The sequence below is a fragment of the Emydura macquarii genome, unplaced genomic scaffold (assembly GCF_026122565.2).
Source record: "Emydura macquarii macquarii isolate MOO-44397 ecotype Brisbane River unplaced genomic scaffold, CSIRO-AGI_Emac_v2 contig_374, whole genome shotgun sequence".
NCBI classification, from domain to species: Eukaryota; Metazoa; Chordata; order Testudines; family Chelidae; genus Emydura; species Emydura macquarii.
This window is the reverse complement of record NW_027130511.1, coordinates 1,831,274-1,848,231: the sequence shown is the minus strand read 5'-3', so window position 1 is coordinate 1,848,231 and position 16,958 is coordinate 1,831,274. Positions and strand designations below refer to the sequence as shown.

Below are 16,958 nucleotides of genomic sequence, written 5' to 3'. Positions count from 1 at the left end.
TGTGATTAGACCCTGATTCAGCAAAGTACTTAAGCACGTTCCTTAATTTAAGCACATACCAATGGAACTCTTCACAAGTTTAAAATTAGGAACGTGCTGAAGTACCTTTCTTAATTGGGGTTTTAAAGTGTAAAGATTTTATGACTTATAAAAAGAATTATAATTTAAAAAGAAATATTTAAGATTGATAATTCCTAATAAATAATTCATAATAGTAAAGAAATGCAAAGAAACCGAGGAACAATATTTTCAATTGAAAAAAAAAAAACTTTTAATGTTTTATTATCTAACTAACTTTAAATTTCATCTATATTAAACCCAGGTAACTTTTTTGAAGCATAAGAATGCATATGTATTTTAAATGGAATATTTCACATTTATGTTATGAGGAGAATGGAGAAAGGACTATGTTGACCAGCTATTTGCTGTTAATAGTCATTACATAGTAAACATCAAAGTCAGTTTTTAAGGATATTACATATTATACTGTCAAATCTGAGACTGATGACTCAACCAGAACATTCCCTTTCTCCTCTCAGCCTCCTAGATGCTTTTAGAGGCACAAACAGCCTCCTAGAAAACAATTTTAAGGACTGTTCTATGTTCTTTTCTCACACGTCATCCTCTTCATCTTTGTCTTGGACATTTTTTGTGGAAATACAAATACAATTAAAAGGGATTTTTGGAAGCACTCACTCTACATCCCTCAATTTCCTTTTCTTTTGCTCTCATTCAGACTGACTGATTCTTTGTAAGGGGGTTGGGAAGACAATGGATCAAATTCTCTCCTGCCATAGCTATGGAAAACAATGGAGTTATTTTAGTAAAATATGTGGCCCATAATTATGGCTAGGCACTAGCTGTTTATATACCATAGAACAAAGTTTTCTATTTCCACGGACGGTACTTTTTTAACAGCAACTAGCTTTTTTTTTTTTCTTTTCTTTTTCTTTTTCTGTCTTCACTGGGTCTTTTATTAACTTGTTGCTGGAGCGTTTTGTCTAACTGCACCTGCTGTATTGCTGATTGTGCTCTGTGTAATGGCACATCTATTTGGGGAATTATGAGTACACTGCAGGCAGGGGGCAACAAATCTGGAAGTACACGTGTGCCCATTTTGGACTGAGAACAGTAGGTGCTCACCTAGAGAACATTTAAACTACTATTTTGAGGCTTGGTCCAACTCCTCTTTCCTTTTTTCTTATTCATTTTTGGGTGCTTTATATATATATTAAAATGTCTAGAAATAGTCTGCTACTGCCTAGAGTTACTCAGCTAGGATCTACAAATGTTGGCTCTACAGACTTCGGTCTGAGGGTCACTTTGCAGCGACACTCCCTTTCCCTCCCTCTCATCATCTTTCATACATTTTGAAAAGGAAAACAAAAACAATACCAGTCTCCCTAATGCTGAAATGAGTGCAGCAGAGAGAGCTCTGTCTTTTGAAAGCCCCACAGCAGGTGAGCTGCCACAAAAGACAAAAATAGTTATGCCCACTCTTTGTGGTGTTTTGAAAATAGGGTAGAGTCATGCAAATTGTGTGGCTTGCTTATTCCAGCCATCTTGAAGTGTTGTGCATTTATACTGTGAGAGTGCACTCTATGTGTGAGTATATTTATATTGTGTGAGCACACTTTGTGTGTGTAAGTGCACTTATTTTGCATGAGTACATCTTGTGCATGTGCGTGCATCTGTATTGCATGACTACATTTAAATTGCATAGATGCATGTATTTTATACTGCACATGGGATGCTGAGATATTTGAAATTATTTTCTATAACTATGGGATAAACTGAAATGTTGGTTCTACTGTGCTCCCTGGTGACAGAAGGCTGTGGAAAAGAGGCACTTGGACAATCAACAGGGAGGCTGACCATGGTATTTTGTTATTCACAGGCCAATACGAGAAAATGAGCTGAGGATGGTGTGTCATCAATAACATTATGCCCTGCATACACCATGAGGTTCACTTTTCTTGTTGAACTCTGGGACCCATTTCAGTGTCAGTAACAGGTCCTCAGAGCTATCTCTGTTTTAACTTTCTTGTTAGTAGAGTTCTTGAAAGCAACTTAGTGAGCTGTTAGACCTCTAAGAACCCCCAAAAGGACTACTTCACACACCATGTGATTTCACTGGAAGGTATATGAGTGCCTGGATTCACCTGTCCACTTTGGGTGTAGAGGGCGGTTTGATCACACTGGCACATTTTTTCCACAGTAAGGAGACATCCCTGTGAGGTGCTGAGGGCATATAGTTCCTGATGACATCACCTCAGGAACTCAGGGTGTTTGGCATCTCAGAAGATCAAAGCCTATGTGGAATCTGCTCTGAATAAATTATTTCAGGACTCCATTCGCCACTTTGGCTTTCCACACTTGTTACAGCAGCACTAAGCAGGCTGCAGAATTTTTCATTTTTCACTTCTTTGCTTTCATTCTCCCCATAAGTCCTTCTCTGCCAGGCCTCAGACAAGTATACGGTCCAATATCTCATGTACCACCAGAAACTGAAATACAAGCTTTAGCCCAGGAAAGAGCCAGGACTGCAGCTTTTTCTATTGATATATGTGTGGAATTTATTCCACCTCACATCATCCTGTATACTTTCATCCCTATTAACCAACTCCATAATGCTCCAACTACATACTTGGTCATAAGTGGGCTTGGTTGATCTGAATTTACACACACACACACACACACACAAACTAACACTGACTAGAAGAGAAATGGAAATATTAGATTGAATTTAATAAAATGTTATTAATACATCTCTAAGTAGTGCTGCAAGCCCAGGCCATGACATATTAATTTCATATAGTTAAGTGCCCCCACAGGAAAAACATCTGTAACGTTAACCACCATGCCAATACTGCAATATACACTCTCTAGTCTTACAGAATATCCATACACAGCTCGGCATCCATTCTGCTCTCTGTGCTTTGTTTTCATGTTGACTACAGCTGATGAGTAGGGCAAGGAAGAGAAGCCTGTAAAATGTTTTCCTCATCCTCCTATGCCTTTCATTTGGCAGGTATTAGGGCAGAGGCATGTGTTCTAGGATCTAATAAAGTCACTAGTAAAGCTAGCTAGCCACACACACAAACCCATGACCTTAAAATGAGAATTTTATGCATGGGAATTTTTTGTTGACCACAATCATGTGTCTCAGCAAGTAAGGCAGGCTAACGTATGCACCACAGAAAAATAAGAGTTTTCTGCCTGTCTGAAGTGGCCTATTAATTTTCCATGTTCCATGGCTTTATATTTGGAGCTTAAAGCAGACATTCAGATCTATGATGGAGACAACTTCCTGGTGCAAGTGCTGGAGGAACCAACTAGGGGCCATGCTCCTCTTGACCTGCTGCTCACAAACAGGGAAGAACTGGTAGGGGAAGTAGAAATATGAGGTAACCTGGGCAGCAGTGACCATGAGATGGTTGAGTTCAGGTTCATGAAATGGACCCTGGACTTCAGAAAAGCAGACTTTGACTTTTTTAGGAAGCTGATGGGCAGGATCCCCTGGGAGGCTAATATGAGGGGGAAAGGAGATCAAGAGGGCCGACTGTATTTTAAAGAAACCTTACTGAGGGCACACGAACAAACCGTCCCGATGTGCAGAAAGAATAGCAAATGTAGCAGGCGACCAGCTTGACTTAACAAAGAAGTCTTCGGTGAGCTTAAACACAAAAACGAAGCTTACAAGAAATGGAAGCTTGGTCAGATGACTAGGGAGGAGTATAAAAACATTGCTTCAGCATGCAGGAGTGAAATCAGGAAGGCCAAATCACAATTGGAATTGCAGTCTACATGTATGTTAGTAACAAGAAGAAAGTCAGGGAAAGTGTGGGTCCCTACGGGGGAGTGACAGATGATGTGGAAAAAGCTGAAGTACTCAATGCTTTTTTTGACTCTGTCTTCACAGACAAGGTCAGATCCCAAGCTACAGAACTGGGCAGCACATAATGTGCAGACATGAGCAGCCCTCAGTTCTGAAAGAACAGGTTCAGGACTATTTAGAAACACTGGACATGCACAAGTCCATGGGACCGGATGCAGTGCATCTGAGGGTTATGAGGGAGTTGGCTGATGTGATTGCATAGCCACTGACCATTATCTTTCTAAATTTGTGTTGATTGGGGGAGGTACCAGATGACTGGAAAAAGGCAAATATAGTTCCCATCTTCAAAAAAGGGAAGAAGGAGGATCCAGGGAACTACAGGTTGGTCAGCCTGACCTCAGTCCCCGGAAAAATCATGGAGCAGCTCCTCAAGGAATCCATTTTGAGGCACTTGGAAGAGACTCAGGTGATCAGGAACAGTCAGCATGGATTCACCAAGGGCAAGTCATGCCTGATTAACCTGACTGGCTTTTATGATGAGATGATTGGCTCTGTGGACATGGGGAAAGTGGTGGACATGATATACCTTGACTTTAGCAAAGCTTTAGATACAGTCTTCCACAGTATTCCAAGTTAAAGAAGAATGGGTTGGATGAATGGATTATAAGATGGATAGAAAGCTGGTTAGCTTATCGGCCTCAACAGGTAGGGATCAATGGCTCAAGGTCTAGTTGGCAGCCAGTAAAGAGCAAAGTGCCCCAAGGGTCGTGGGACTGGTTTTGTTCAACATCTTTATTAATGATCTGGAGGATGGGGTGGATTGCACCCTCAGCAAGTTCGCTGATGACATTAGGCTGGGGGAAGAGGTAGATACTCTGTATCCTATCCTTGCCATCCAGTTTAACTTAGACAAATTGGAGGATTGGGCCAAAAGAAATATGACGAGGTTCAACAATAAGAATAATGATAGCAGTCTTTAACTACCTGAAAGAAGGTTCCAGGGAGGATAGAACTAGGCTGTTCTCAGTGGTAGTAGATGACAGAACTAGGATCAGTGGTCTCAAGTTGCAGTGGAGGAGGTCTAGGTTAGATGTTAGAAAAGCTTTTTCACTAGGAGGATGGTGAAGCACTGGAATGAGTTACCTAGGGAAGTGATGGAATCTCCATCCTTAGAGGTTTTTAAGGTGCAGCTTGACAAAGCCCTTTCTGGGATGGTTTAGTTGGGGTTGGTATTGCTTTGAGCATGGGGCTGGACTAGATGATCTCCTGAGGTCCCTTCCAACCCTAATCTTCTATGATAAGGCACATGCATTAAGATGAATGGCAGGAAGAATTTATGAATATTATCAGGATCATTTGGTAGCATTTATGGAACAAATCCATATTTGATGTAAATTGGTATCAATCCCTGGAGGTCTCTGGGGATATTCCAGATGATTTCCACCTGCTCAGGATCTGACCCTGCTTCGCCTCTAACCAGTTAGTCTGCTCCTAACAGATTTCTTCAGGCACAAGGACAACATTAAAAAGAGAATAACCCTCAAACATAAACTAAGCTGCAGAGCTGATACTGCCACTCTGATATTCAAAAGTAGAAATAGTGTACAATAGTGACAGATTAACCCCTTGCGATTTCCCATTGGCCAGTACGAAAAATGTTGATACCTCCAGTCTTCTCCACCTAAGGTGAGGAAGAAAAAAGCTTGCCGTGATGGTGGTTGTCCTGGGCAAGGATGCCAAGTCTGGCAAACAGGCAGTAAGAAAGATATCTGGCCATAGTGTCCTAAAGAACTGAGAGCATTAACAGGCCCACAAAGAACCACCAGTCAAGACACATGCACATGATTCACCCCAGTCATTTAAATGGGAAGCTAACAAAAATTAAATTTAATCTCAAAATGAGTAACAACACAAAGAGAATACTGGATGGATTGTACTGGACTGTGAGAGGCTGTTTGGAGATTCAGAGAGGGAAGGCGATGAAAACGGGCCAGCCACAGACCCTCTTGTGGCCAGAGATTGCTCTGCAGGTGCCCTGCCTCATTTTCCCTCTTCTTTAACTCAGGCCTATTTAAATCAAACTACTAGACAAATCTGCTCTGGTTCAGCCACACACCTCTTTAGGGCTGGGTTTATCAAAATAACAAAATCAATCACAAAATAAAGTTTTCAAGTCTTTAGCAAATCCATACTCCCAGTCTTTCCCACTGCAAAGTCCCTTCCTGGAATCTTTTCACTGAAGACTCAGGGTCCTCTGCTGGAACTGACTTGCTCCCAGTTCTCTGCATAGTCTTTCCCACTTTCCTCTGTCATCTCTCAATTCTCACATGATGCCTCCAGGTTCCCTGCTGGAGCCTACTGACTCCCAACGTCCATTCCCTGCTTGGGCAGGCATCTGCAGAAGTCTCTCACTCCAGCTGAAAAATAACAAAATCAGTCCCAAAATAAAGTTCTGAAAAATTCCCATCCAGTCCATACTCCCAGTCTTTACCAGCAGTCATATCCCAGGTCTTTCCTGACTGAAGCCCTTTCCTCTCAAGACTCAGGGCTCCCTGTTTGAGCTTACTCACTCACAGCAAATTCCATAGACTCTCTCTTCCTGCACATCCACCCCCTGCAGCTTCTTGTCACTCTTTATAGAGGGATCAGCTCCTCCATACCCAGCTGATTCTATTAATTAACCCCAGTTGTGGCAAGCAGAGCTAATGGTATGGGGCTGGCTGGCTCCAGGTCTCCGGTGCTTAAGGACCAGGCCTCCCCTTTAGAGGGGAATTCTAGAGTCTCTGCCATATAACTGGGGTCAACTGAGCTGCACAGGACCCTGAGCCAACATCTAGTTATTTTTTTCTGCACATCTTTTCATGCCTTAATCATTAAGCGCATATGAATATACAAATAAAATATATATGAATATGAATGAAATAGATACTAATGAAATTCATGTATAAAATATATATATGAAATATATAATGGTCTGGGTCAGACCTATAATTCTTTTAGCCCAGTATCCTGTCTTCTAACAGTGGCCAATGCCAGCTGCTTCAAAGAGAATGAACAGAAACGGGCAATTATCAAGTGATCCATCCCCTGTAGTCCAATCCCAGCACCTGGCAATGAGAGGCTAAGGAACATCTGAAACATGGGATTGTGTCCCTGATCATCTTGTTTAATAGCCATTGATGGACCTAATTTCCATTAATTTATCTAATTATTTTTTGACTCCAGCTATAGTTTTGGCAATGAGTTCCACAGGTTGACTGTGTACCATGTGAAGAAGTATTTCTTTTTGTTTTTTTTAAACCTGCTGCCTATTAATTTCATTGGGTGACCCCTGGTTCTTCTGTTATGTTGTGATGGGGTGTCTACCCCACAGAACACCTGAAGGGGTTAAGGTGGCCTGGTAGCCCAATTTACTGTGTAGGCTGCACCTGGAGGAGGATCCAGGGAGTAGGGATTAATTGGACACCGATCTCAGCTGGACAGGAACAGGAGAGGCCTGTAGAAAGCCTAGGTGCTCAGGTCAGAAAAGGGACTGCAGGGAAGTACTCTGCAATCATGTCCTGGGAGAAAGGAAATGTGTTTAGGACTATAGAAAGTAGTCTATAGTTACTCCCTGGAGGAAGGGTGTTTGGCCTGGCAAACCCGGAGAGTAGGGAAGAGCCGGAAAGGCACAGGGGAAAAGCAGTAAGTCATGAGATAGGGCAGACCATGGCTACTGAAAAGAGGGCCCCTAAGCTGAAACCCAGAGCAGAGGGCAGGCCTGCGTTTTGCTACCACCCACTGGTGAAGTGGAACTGACCAGGCAGTAGAGAGTGGACTGTGTGGGATTGTCCACATTGAAAGACTTTGAACCCCAGAATGGAAGGGCCATAATCCCCAGAACCACCAGGAGGGGACACCATCTTACAGTGAGTAGAACACCCTATCACATAAAACTTCTTTATTCACTTTTTCCACACCAGTCACAATTTTATAGACTTCTATCAGATCCATCCTTAGCTGTCTCTTTTCCAAAATATGAAGTCCCAATCTTTTTAATCTCTCCTCATATGAAAGCTGTTTCATAGCCCTAATCATTTTTATTGGCTTTCTCTATACCTTTTCCATTTTTAATGTATCTTCTTTGAGATAGGGTGAATTGCATGCAGTATTCCAGTGTGTGTGTACCATGGATTTATATAGTGGCATTATGATATTTATTATTATCTATCCATTTCCTAATGGTTCCTAACATTCTGTTAGCTTTTTTTTATTGGCACTGCATGTTGAGCAGATGTTTTCCGGGAACTATCCACAATAAGTCCAAGATCTCTTATTCGAATGGTACAGATAATTGAGACCCCATCACTTTGTATGTAGAGTTGGGTTTCTGTTTTCCAATGTGCATTACTTTGCATTTATCAACATTGAATTTCATCTTCCCTTTTGTTTCCCAGTCACCCAGTTTTGTGAGGTCCCTTTGAAACTCTTTGCAGTCTGATTTGGACTTAACAATCTTGAGTAATTTGCAAACTTTGCCACTTCTCTGTTTACCCCTTTTTCTAGACCATTTATGAATACTGAACAGCACTGGTCCCAGCACAGATTCCTAGGAGTTACCTCTATTTACCTCTCTCCACTCTGAAAACTGACCACTTATTCCTATCCTTTGTTTTTAATCAGTTATTGATCTAAGAGAGAACCTTCTTGTTTATCCCATGACTGCTTACTTTACTTAAGAGTCTTTGATGAGGGACTTGTCAAAGGCTTTCTGAAAATCTAAGTGCACTATATTGACTGGATCACCCTTGTCCATATGTTTGTTGACCCCCTCAAATAATTCTAATAGATTGGTGATGAATGATTTCTCTTTACAAAAGCCATGTTGACTGTTCCCTAGAAAATCATGTTCATCTATGTGTCTGATAAATCTGTTCTTTATTATAATTTTAACCAGTTTGCTTGGGACCAAAGTTAGACTTACCTCTCTGTAATTGCTACAATCACCTCTGAAGCCTTTTTTTAAAAAAATGAAGTCAGTTATTCACCAATTATCTTGTACAGAAGCTGATTTAAATAATAGATTGTATACCACAGTTAGTAGTTCTGCAATTTCATATCTGAGTCCCTTCAGAGTTCTTGTGTGAACACCATCTGATCCTAATGACTTATTACCATTTAATTTGTCAATTTGTTCCAAAAGCTTATATATTGATACCTTAATCTGGGATACTTACTCAGATTTGTCACCTAAAATGAATGGTTCAGGTGTGGGAATCTGCCTCACATTCTCTGCAGTGAAGAATGAAGCAAAGAATTCATGTAGCTTCTCTGCAATTCAAGTTGTCTACCTTGAATGCTCTTTTAGAACCTTTATTGTCCAAGTGCCCCACTGATTGTTTGGCAGGCTTTCTGCTTCTGATGCACTTCAAAAAATTGCTGTTAGTTTTGGAGTGTTTTGCTAGTTGCTTTTCAAATTCTTTTTTTGGCCTACTAATTATATTTTTCACTTGCCAGAGTTATTGCTCCTTTATATTTTTCTCAGTAGGATGACTTTTTTTGCCTCTAACTGCCTCTTTTACTCTGTTTAGCCATGCTGGCATTTTTTGGTCCTCTTACTAATTGTTATTTCTTACTATTTTTCCATTCTCCTTTATCAATTTCACCTCCACTGCCACAATCTGTAGACCAGGGCACTATTTCCTGTTATTTGGTATAAGCAGCACTGGGTCGCTTATGGCAGCTCTTTCAATTTATCTCTTGCAAGAAGGGGAATATAACACTGCTTCACCTGAAATTCAACATATAAAAATTATATGGTATTATAACACTGCATCATCCGAAATTCGACATCTCCAGTGGCCTGAATGGTTCAGGAGTGATAACAGCAAACACTTAACCCCAGCATTCCAGCAACCATTTATCACATAGCATTGTTATTTTTACAAAGACATAGAGAGAATGATTTTCTTTCTATAGCTGCCTATAGTAGTAGAAAGAGAATAGAATCATAGAATTGTAGGATTGGAAGGGACCTCTTGAGGTCTTCTAGTCCAGTCCCCTGCACATAAGTTAGGACCAAGCATGATCTAGACCATCCCTGATAGGTGTCTGTCCAACCTGCTCTTAAAAAATCTCAAGTGGCAGAGATTCCATAACCCCTCTAGGCAATTTATTCCAGTGCTTAACTACTCTGACAGTTAGGAAATCTTTCCTAGTGTCCAACCTAAATTGACCTTGCTGCAATTTAATCCCATTAACTCTTCTTCTATCCTCAGAGGTTGAGGAGAACCATTTTTCTCCCTACTTTTTGTAACAACCTTTTTATTACTTGAAAACTATTATCATGTCCCCCTCGGTCTTCTGTTCTCCAGACTAAACAAACTCAATCTTCCCTCATAAGTAATGTTTTCTAGACCTTTAATCATTTTTTTTTGCTCTTCTCTGGACTTCCTCCAATTTGTCCACATCTTTTCCTGAAATGTGGAGCCCAGAACTGGACACAATCTAATTAGCACAGAGTAAAGCGAAAGACTTATATCTTGTGCCTTGCTTACAACACTCCTGGTAATACATCTCAGAATGATGTTTACTTTTTTTTGCAGCACTGTTGTTATACTATTGACTCATATTTAGCTTATGATCCACTATGACCCCCAGATATCTTTCTGCAGTATTCCTTCTGAGGCAGTCATTTTCCGTTTTGTATGTGTTCAATTGATTGTTCCTTCCTAAGTGGAGTACTTCGCATAATGACTCTCTTTGCACAGTTTTCCAGACAATTATGCACCCACTTTATAATAGCTCTATCTAGGTTGTATTCCCCTAGTTTGTTTATGAGAAGGTCATATGAAATAGTATCAAAACCCTTACTGTAGTCAATATATACCATATCTACTGCTTACCCCATCCACAAGGCTTGTTACCCTGTCAAATAAATCTATTAGGTTGTTTTAACATGATTTATTCTTGACAAATCCATGCTGATTGTTATTTATCACCTTATCTTCTAGTTGTCTGCAAATTGATGGCTTAATTATTTGCTCCATTATCTTTCCAGGTACTGAAGTTAAGCTGACTGGTCTGTAATTATCTAGGTTGTCCTTATTCTCCTTTTTATAGATCAGCACTATATTTGCCCTTTTCAGGCCTCTGGAATCTCTCCCATCTTCCATGATTTTTGAAGATAATTGCTAATGGCTCATATCTCTTCAGTTATCTCCTTGACAATTATAGGATGCATTTCATTAGATGATTTGAAAACATCTAACTTGTCTAAGTGAGTTTTAATATGTTTTCCCTATTTTAGCCTCTCATCCTACCTCATTTTCACTAATGGCATTCATTAAGTTAGATGTCCAACTGCCACTAAATGTTTTGGTTAAAAACTGAAACCAAAAAGTCTTTTAGTACATCTGCAATTTCTACATTTTCTGTTATTGTTTTTCCCCCCTCATTGAGTAATGGAACTACCCTGTCCTTGGTTGTTTTCTTACTTCTAATGTATTTGTAGAATGTTTTCTTGTTACCCTTTATGTCTCTAGCTAGTTTAATCTCATTTTGTGCCTTCACCTTTATAATTTTGTTCCTACATACTTATGTTATTTGTTTATATTCATCCTCTGTAATTTGATCTAGTGTCAACTTTTTGTAGGACTCTTTTTTGAGTTTGAGATCATTGAAGATCTCCTGGGTAAGTCAGGATGGTCTCTTGCCATCCTTCCTATCTTTCCTATGCAGTTGGATAGGTTGCTCTTGATAAAGGATTGAGGATAAAATGGGAAAAAAAACAAGGGTGATGTCACAGTAAGGGTCTAATACAGACCACCTAACTAGAAAGAAAAGGTGGATGAGGCTCTCTATAAACATCTACCAAAATCATCCAAAGCACTCAGTGATGTTGGGGGACTTCAGCTATCCAGACATCTGTTTGGAAAATAACACAGCAGGCCACAGATTATCCAAGAAGTAATTGAATGTACTGGAGGTATTTTTTATTATTTCAGAAGGTGGAGAAAGCTACTAGGAGAGAGGTTGCTCTAGATTATTTGCTTATGACAAATAGGGAGGAACTAGTTGAGGATTTGAAAGTGGACGGTGGTTTGGGTGAAAGTGATCATGAAATGATAGAGGCTTCTAAAGAATGGTAAGAAAGAAAACAGCACAATAAAAAGATAATGGATTTCAAGAAGGCAGATGTTAGCAAATTCAGGGAGTTGGTAGGTAAAATCCCATGGGAAGCAATTCTAAGGGGAAAAACAGTTCAAGAGAGTTGGCAGTTTTTCAATGAGAATAAACCAACATAAAAGTGAAAAGGAAGCAAAGTTAGGTGTTTTTTTTTTGTTTGTTTTTTGACATGTTTTGACATGTTGACACTAAGCTAGGGGGAGTGGTAGATATCCTGGAAGGTAGGGATAAGATACAGAAAGACCTAAACAAACTGGAGGATTGGGCCAAAAGAAATCTGATGAGGTTCAACTAGGACAAGTGCAGAGTCCTGCACCTAGGACGGAAGAATCCGATGCACAGCTACAGACTGGGGACCGACGAGCTAGGCAGAAGTTCTCCAGAAAAGAACCTAGGAGTAACAGTGGATAAGAAGCTGGATATGAGTCAGCAGTGTGCCCTGGTTGCCAAGAAGGCTAATAGCATATTGGGCTGCATTAGGAGGAGCATTGCCAGCAGATCACGGGAAGTGATCATTCCCTTCTATTCGGCATTGGTGAGGCTGCATTTGGAGTTTTGGGCCCCCCACTACAACAAGGATGTGGAGAAGTTAGAGAGAGTCCAGCGGAGGGCAACAAAAATGATTAGGTGGCTGGAGCACAAGACTTATGAGGAGAGGCTGAAGGAACTAGGCTCGTTCAGTCTACAGAAGAGAAGAATGAGGGGGATTTGATAGCAGCCTTTAACTACCTGAAAGGGGGTTCCAGGGAGGATGGAGCTAGGCTGATCTCAGTGGTGACAGATGACAGAACAAGGAACAACGGTCTCAAGTTGCAGCGGGGGAGGTCTAAGTTGGACATTAGGAAAAAGTTTTTCACTAGGAGGATGGTGAAACACTAGAATGGGTTACCTAGGAAGGTGGTGGAATCTCCATCTTTAGAGGTTTTTAAGCTGCGGCTTGACAAAACCCTCGCTGGGATTATTTAGCTGAGGTTAGTCCTGCTCTGAGCAGGGGGTTGGACTAGATGACCTCTTGAGATCCCTTCCAACTCTATGATTCTATGTTAATTATTTCTAGGCAGCTTTTTAGCCATCTAACTTAAGACCAGATGGGACCAATAGATCATATATTCTGAACTCCTGTATATCACAACCCATACAATTTCACCCAGTTACCTCTATATTTATCCCAATAACTTGTGTCTGACTAAAGAATGTCTTCCAGAAAGGCAAATTTGCTGCACAGGGCTTTCTTTCTTTCCTTAACTAGGGGGATTTAGTAAAAGGGAACCAGCTGGGGGAGTTGTGACTCAACCCTTCATAGAAATCCAATTTCGCTTCTGCAAAGGGCCCCCACTGAGTTTTTGTTGAGTTCCCTTAATCATCTGGTTCATTAGGAAATCCGTGGCAGTGTTTCTGAGAATAATGTACACCTAACCAATGCTGTTAAAGTAATACTCACTTGGTTAATAGGCTCCTTTCTCCCTTTGAATCCCAAGTGTAGGGGAGTTTCCTTCAAGTGAGAACATTCCATCCTATCTTACATGCACTCTATGAAAACTAAATAAAGATTAATTGTTTTTTAGCTGAGCTTCTGAAATGATACCTGTTCACTTAATAAATTTAAACTTTTTGACTGAAGAGAATTCAATCCATATACATGTTACTGAGGAAAGAATTATTTCATGCAAAGCCTCCCATTTTTGTCCTTCTTATTATTATTAATCATTAATTTGACTTATAAAGTACAATCCCAACAACTTGCATGGTACTATTAAAAACTGATGATAAAAATATTACAAAAACACATTACAAATACACTGAAGGCCATTTTTTGCCCTCTCACTCGCTGGGGTGCACAAGGAAGGAGGAGAGTTAAGAAGTTTCCCATCTTCCTTCTGCCCCTTCTGCAGTGAATGGACACATTTACAGTCATTGTGTTCCTGTTAACACAAATCTAAATCGGCACAGAGCCTCAAATACCAGTTCTGAGGAGAGTAAAGCTGCCACAATCATGGGAATCAAGGCCATATAGACTGTGGCCTGTATGTCAAGGAGTTAACTTTTTTAGCAGTGGAATTTGTCATTTTGTTGCAGCCTGGCATCCATTGTTTTGTTTTCTATCTCCTTGCCAGGCTGGGACCAGCCTGAAGCTGTCTCGTGCTCATACACTTGGGAACAGGGGAAGGTGTAAGTGTAAGCTGATGAACTTGGCAAATGAGTAAGTGAATCCAGCTACAAATTCCCCACTTTCCTGGTACATGTGATGAGATAGAGATTCGTAGTCAGGCCTCATGGACAACATCATGGGAGCTGAGGAATCAAGCCAGGCTACTTGGAGAGCATAGTGAAAAACCTATCCTCAAAAATAATCACCATTGAGAATAGCCATATAATCATCAATTAGTATGTTCAGTTATGAGCCATCCCTGTTTGTGTTAATGTGAAAATGGTAGGATGAGAATGAAATGTGTCTCATTGAAATAGACAAAATTCAGTACATGCATGTTGGTGTGGAATTTGTTCACACTGTGCTGGGGAGTACCCAGGACCCTGTTTACAAGTCTAGGACACATGATCACCAAAGACAGGTTGTTCCAGGATGAGTAGCAGTACTTTGTGCCTTTTCACAGAACATCAGAAATACACTCTTTTCCAATTTGACATTGCTTTGTGAGACTTCCCCAGCTGCCTGCCTAGCTTTCCTTTTTCTCTTAATATGACTTTTATGTTGTGAAATTAGTGTTGATGAAAGGAGTCAACTTGGGAAAGTTAGACACAGAAGATCTCTGCTTATCTCAAGAACAGATACCAGTAGAGCATATGTACCAACGTTAATACTGTCCCTGCCTGTCTTGTCCTGGAAAGAGTAACCTCTTTGGTTTAGTATTCTGAGCACTAGCAGGTTTAGGAGCTAAATTCTGTTGGATCACATCCTTAATGAAATATCTCAAATGTAACCCTGAATGGAGAGAACAATAATTAACAGCATATTCTAGGTATTGGGCCAAATCCTTTGCACCTTATTCATGGAGGGAGTAGTTTCACTAAAATATAAGGCCAGAAAACTAAGCTGAAGCTTGGAGCCATGCCATTTTGTACCAGTTGAGGATCTGGTCAAGGGCATGAAAAGATGAGCAGGAACTTGTTTACAGAAGATTATCTACATTTTTGTTGCTAATAAAAATGAGTATATTTTTAAAATAATAACTTGACATCAGGCAAAACAGAATTCTTTTTAAATGCATCTGAGAACTTTAATACACACCATGACTCCATTGGTTTACTGTCCCAAATGAGACAGCAGATATCCCACTGAAGTTTCATTGCAGTCTGAAGTTTATTCCCATTTTGCCATATAAACATACAAGACACTATATTCTCCATTGTAAGGATGTAATTCATCAAGAGACTGAGAAAAATGGTCTTTGATAGTGTTGAGGCATTTCTGACTCAAACAGAAGTGTTGTCTGATTTCACTTAAATATAAAAACCTTGCCCCTGTATTTCCATTAGAAAAAATTTGTGCTCTGCACCTCATTCCATGATTAATCATTATTTATTTACAATATTTTGCTTGAGTGTCACAGATTTGCATGATGGCTTATATGACATATAAGAGTGGGTCTTCCAGTTGTGAGGAGAGATTTTGAAAGGCACAAGGTGAAGTTAGGTGTCCAACCTCACTTAGTTTTTCATGGAAGTGGAGCATCTCATTACCTATTTTTCCTTTGAGAGTCTTCCCTGTAGTGGCTGTGTACCACATTATGTTTGGCCATTGTACTGCAACCATTTTTGCCTTTTGATTATAAACCCTTCAGCAAAGAAATTCTTATCTTTGCTCAGCACATTTTGTCATAAATCTCTGGTTAGCTAGGACATCACAGTTTCACTATTCTTGTCACTTTGTGGTCAGTAGGAACACCAGAGACAACAGGGCTAGAACTCAATTTCCATCATCTCCCAAAACTGAGGCCTCTTTCGCTTGTGTTACAGGAGACACTTCTCTAGCTGTTAACAGTTTAAGGCCTATGATGCAGATGAGCACGTCTGATTCCATTAAGGGGCAATGCCTACGTCCTTCTATGGCTACTTACAGCCTGAAGAATCTTAAATGAAATATGTATAGACAATAAGTGAAGGACAGAAAAACTAACAGTAAAATGAAGTCTTGTGTGTATCTTCAGACTAAGTGCTGTCTGCCTCTTTAAAGGTGTTAATGATCTCCTGGGACAGACAAAGTGTGACAAAAGGCTGGGAAGATCTTGTGCTATAAAGAGAGAAACTTCAGCATGCAGTTTAAAGTTGTCACACATCCTTCAGAACATTATGCAGTGCCACACTTCCTGTTGACTCGCTAATGCATATAGGAAGGAAGCAGCGGCACAAACTAAGACAGGTAATATAAGACAAGGTAGTTTACAGCAGCCTCAGAGCTGTGTTTACTTTGTGAGTGTTTCTTTGTTACTCTTAGTGAAATAAATAGGTCCCCCTAAAACCCTGTCTCATTCATCAATGAACTACAACAGAATTCAAAAGACTGGAAGGACAGAAGTTGGGGGTAAATATTTTAGTGAAGAACATAGACAAGGTTTGCTGAGATTCAGTCAAAATAAAATTGGGAGAAAAGATTCCTACCTTCCTAAAGGAATGAAAATAACTGGGAGGACACAGGAGAGTTGGGAAAGCCTTTTGTACCTTATGGAAGGAAGAAAACGTTTCCAGAGAGATGGGTTGGTTATTGATTAATTTCTTAAACTTCAGTGGTCAATAAGTCTCCTGAAGACTACAACATCCTAAAATCATAGAAGATTAGGATTGGAAGGGACACCAGGAAGTTCAACCCCCTGCTCAAAGCAGGACCAACCAAAACCAAATCATCCCAGCCAGGGATTTGTCAAACCACACCTTAAAAACCTCTAAAGATGGAGATTCCACCACCTCCCTAGGTAACCCATTCCAGTGCTTCACCACC

At 40.3% G+C, this 16,958-nt stretch overlaps 1 non-coding gene across 1 annotated transcript; it reads right to left on the bottom strand.

The window, feature by feature from the left end:
• Positions 1-462: 462 nt before the first annotated feature.
• Positions 463-597, bottom strand: LOC137144340 (small nucleolar RNA SNORA17). Its single transcript, XR_010917373.1, has one exon. It is a non-coding gene; the product is annotated as a small nucleolar RNA SNORA17 (small nucleolar RNA).
• Positions 598-16,958: the final 16,361 nt, after the last annotated feature.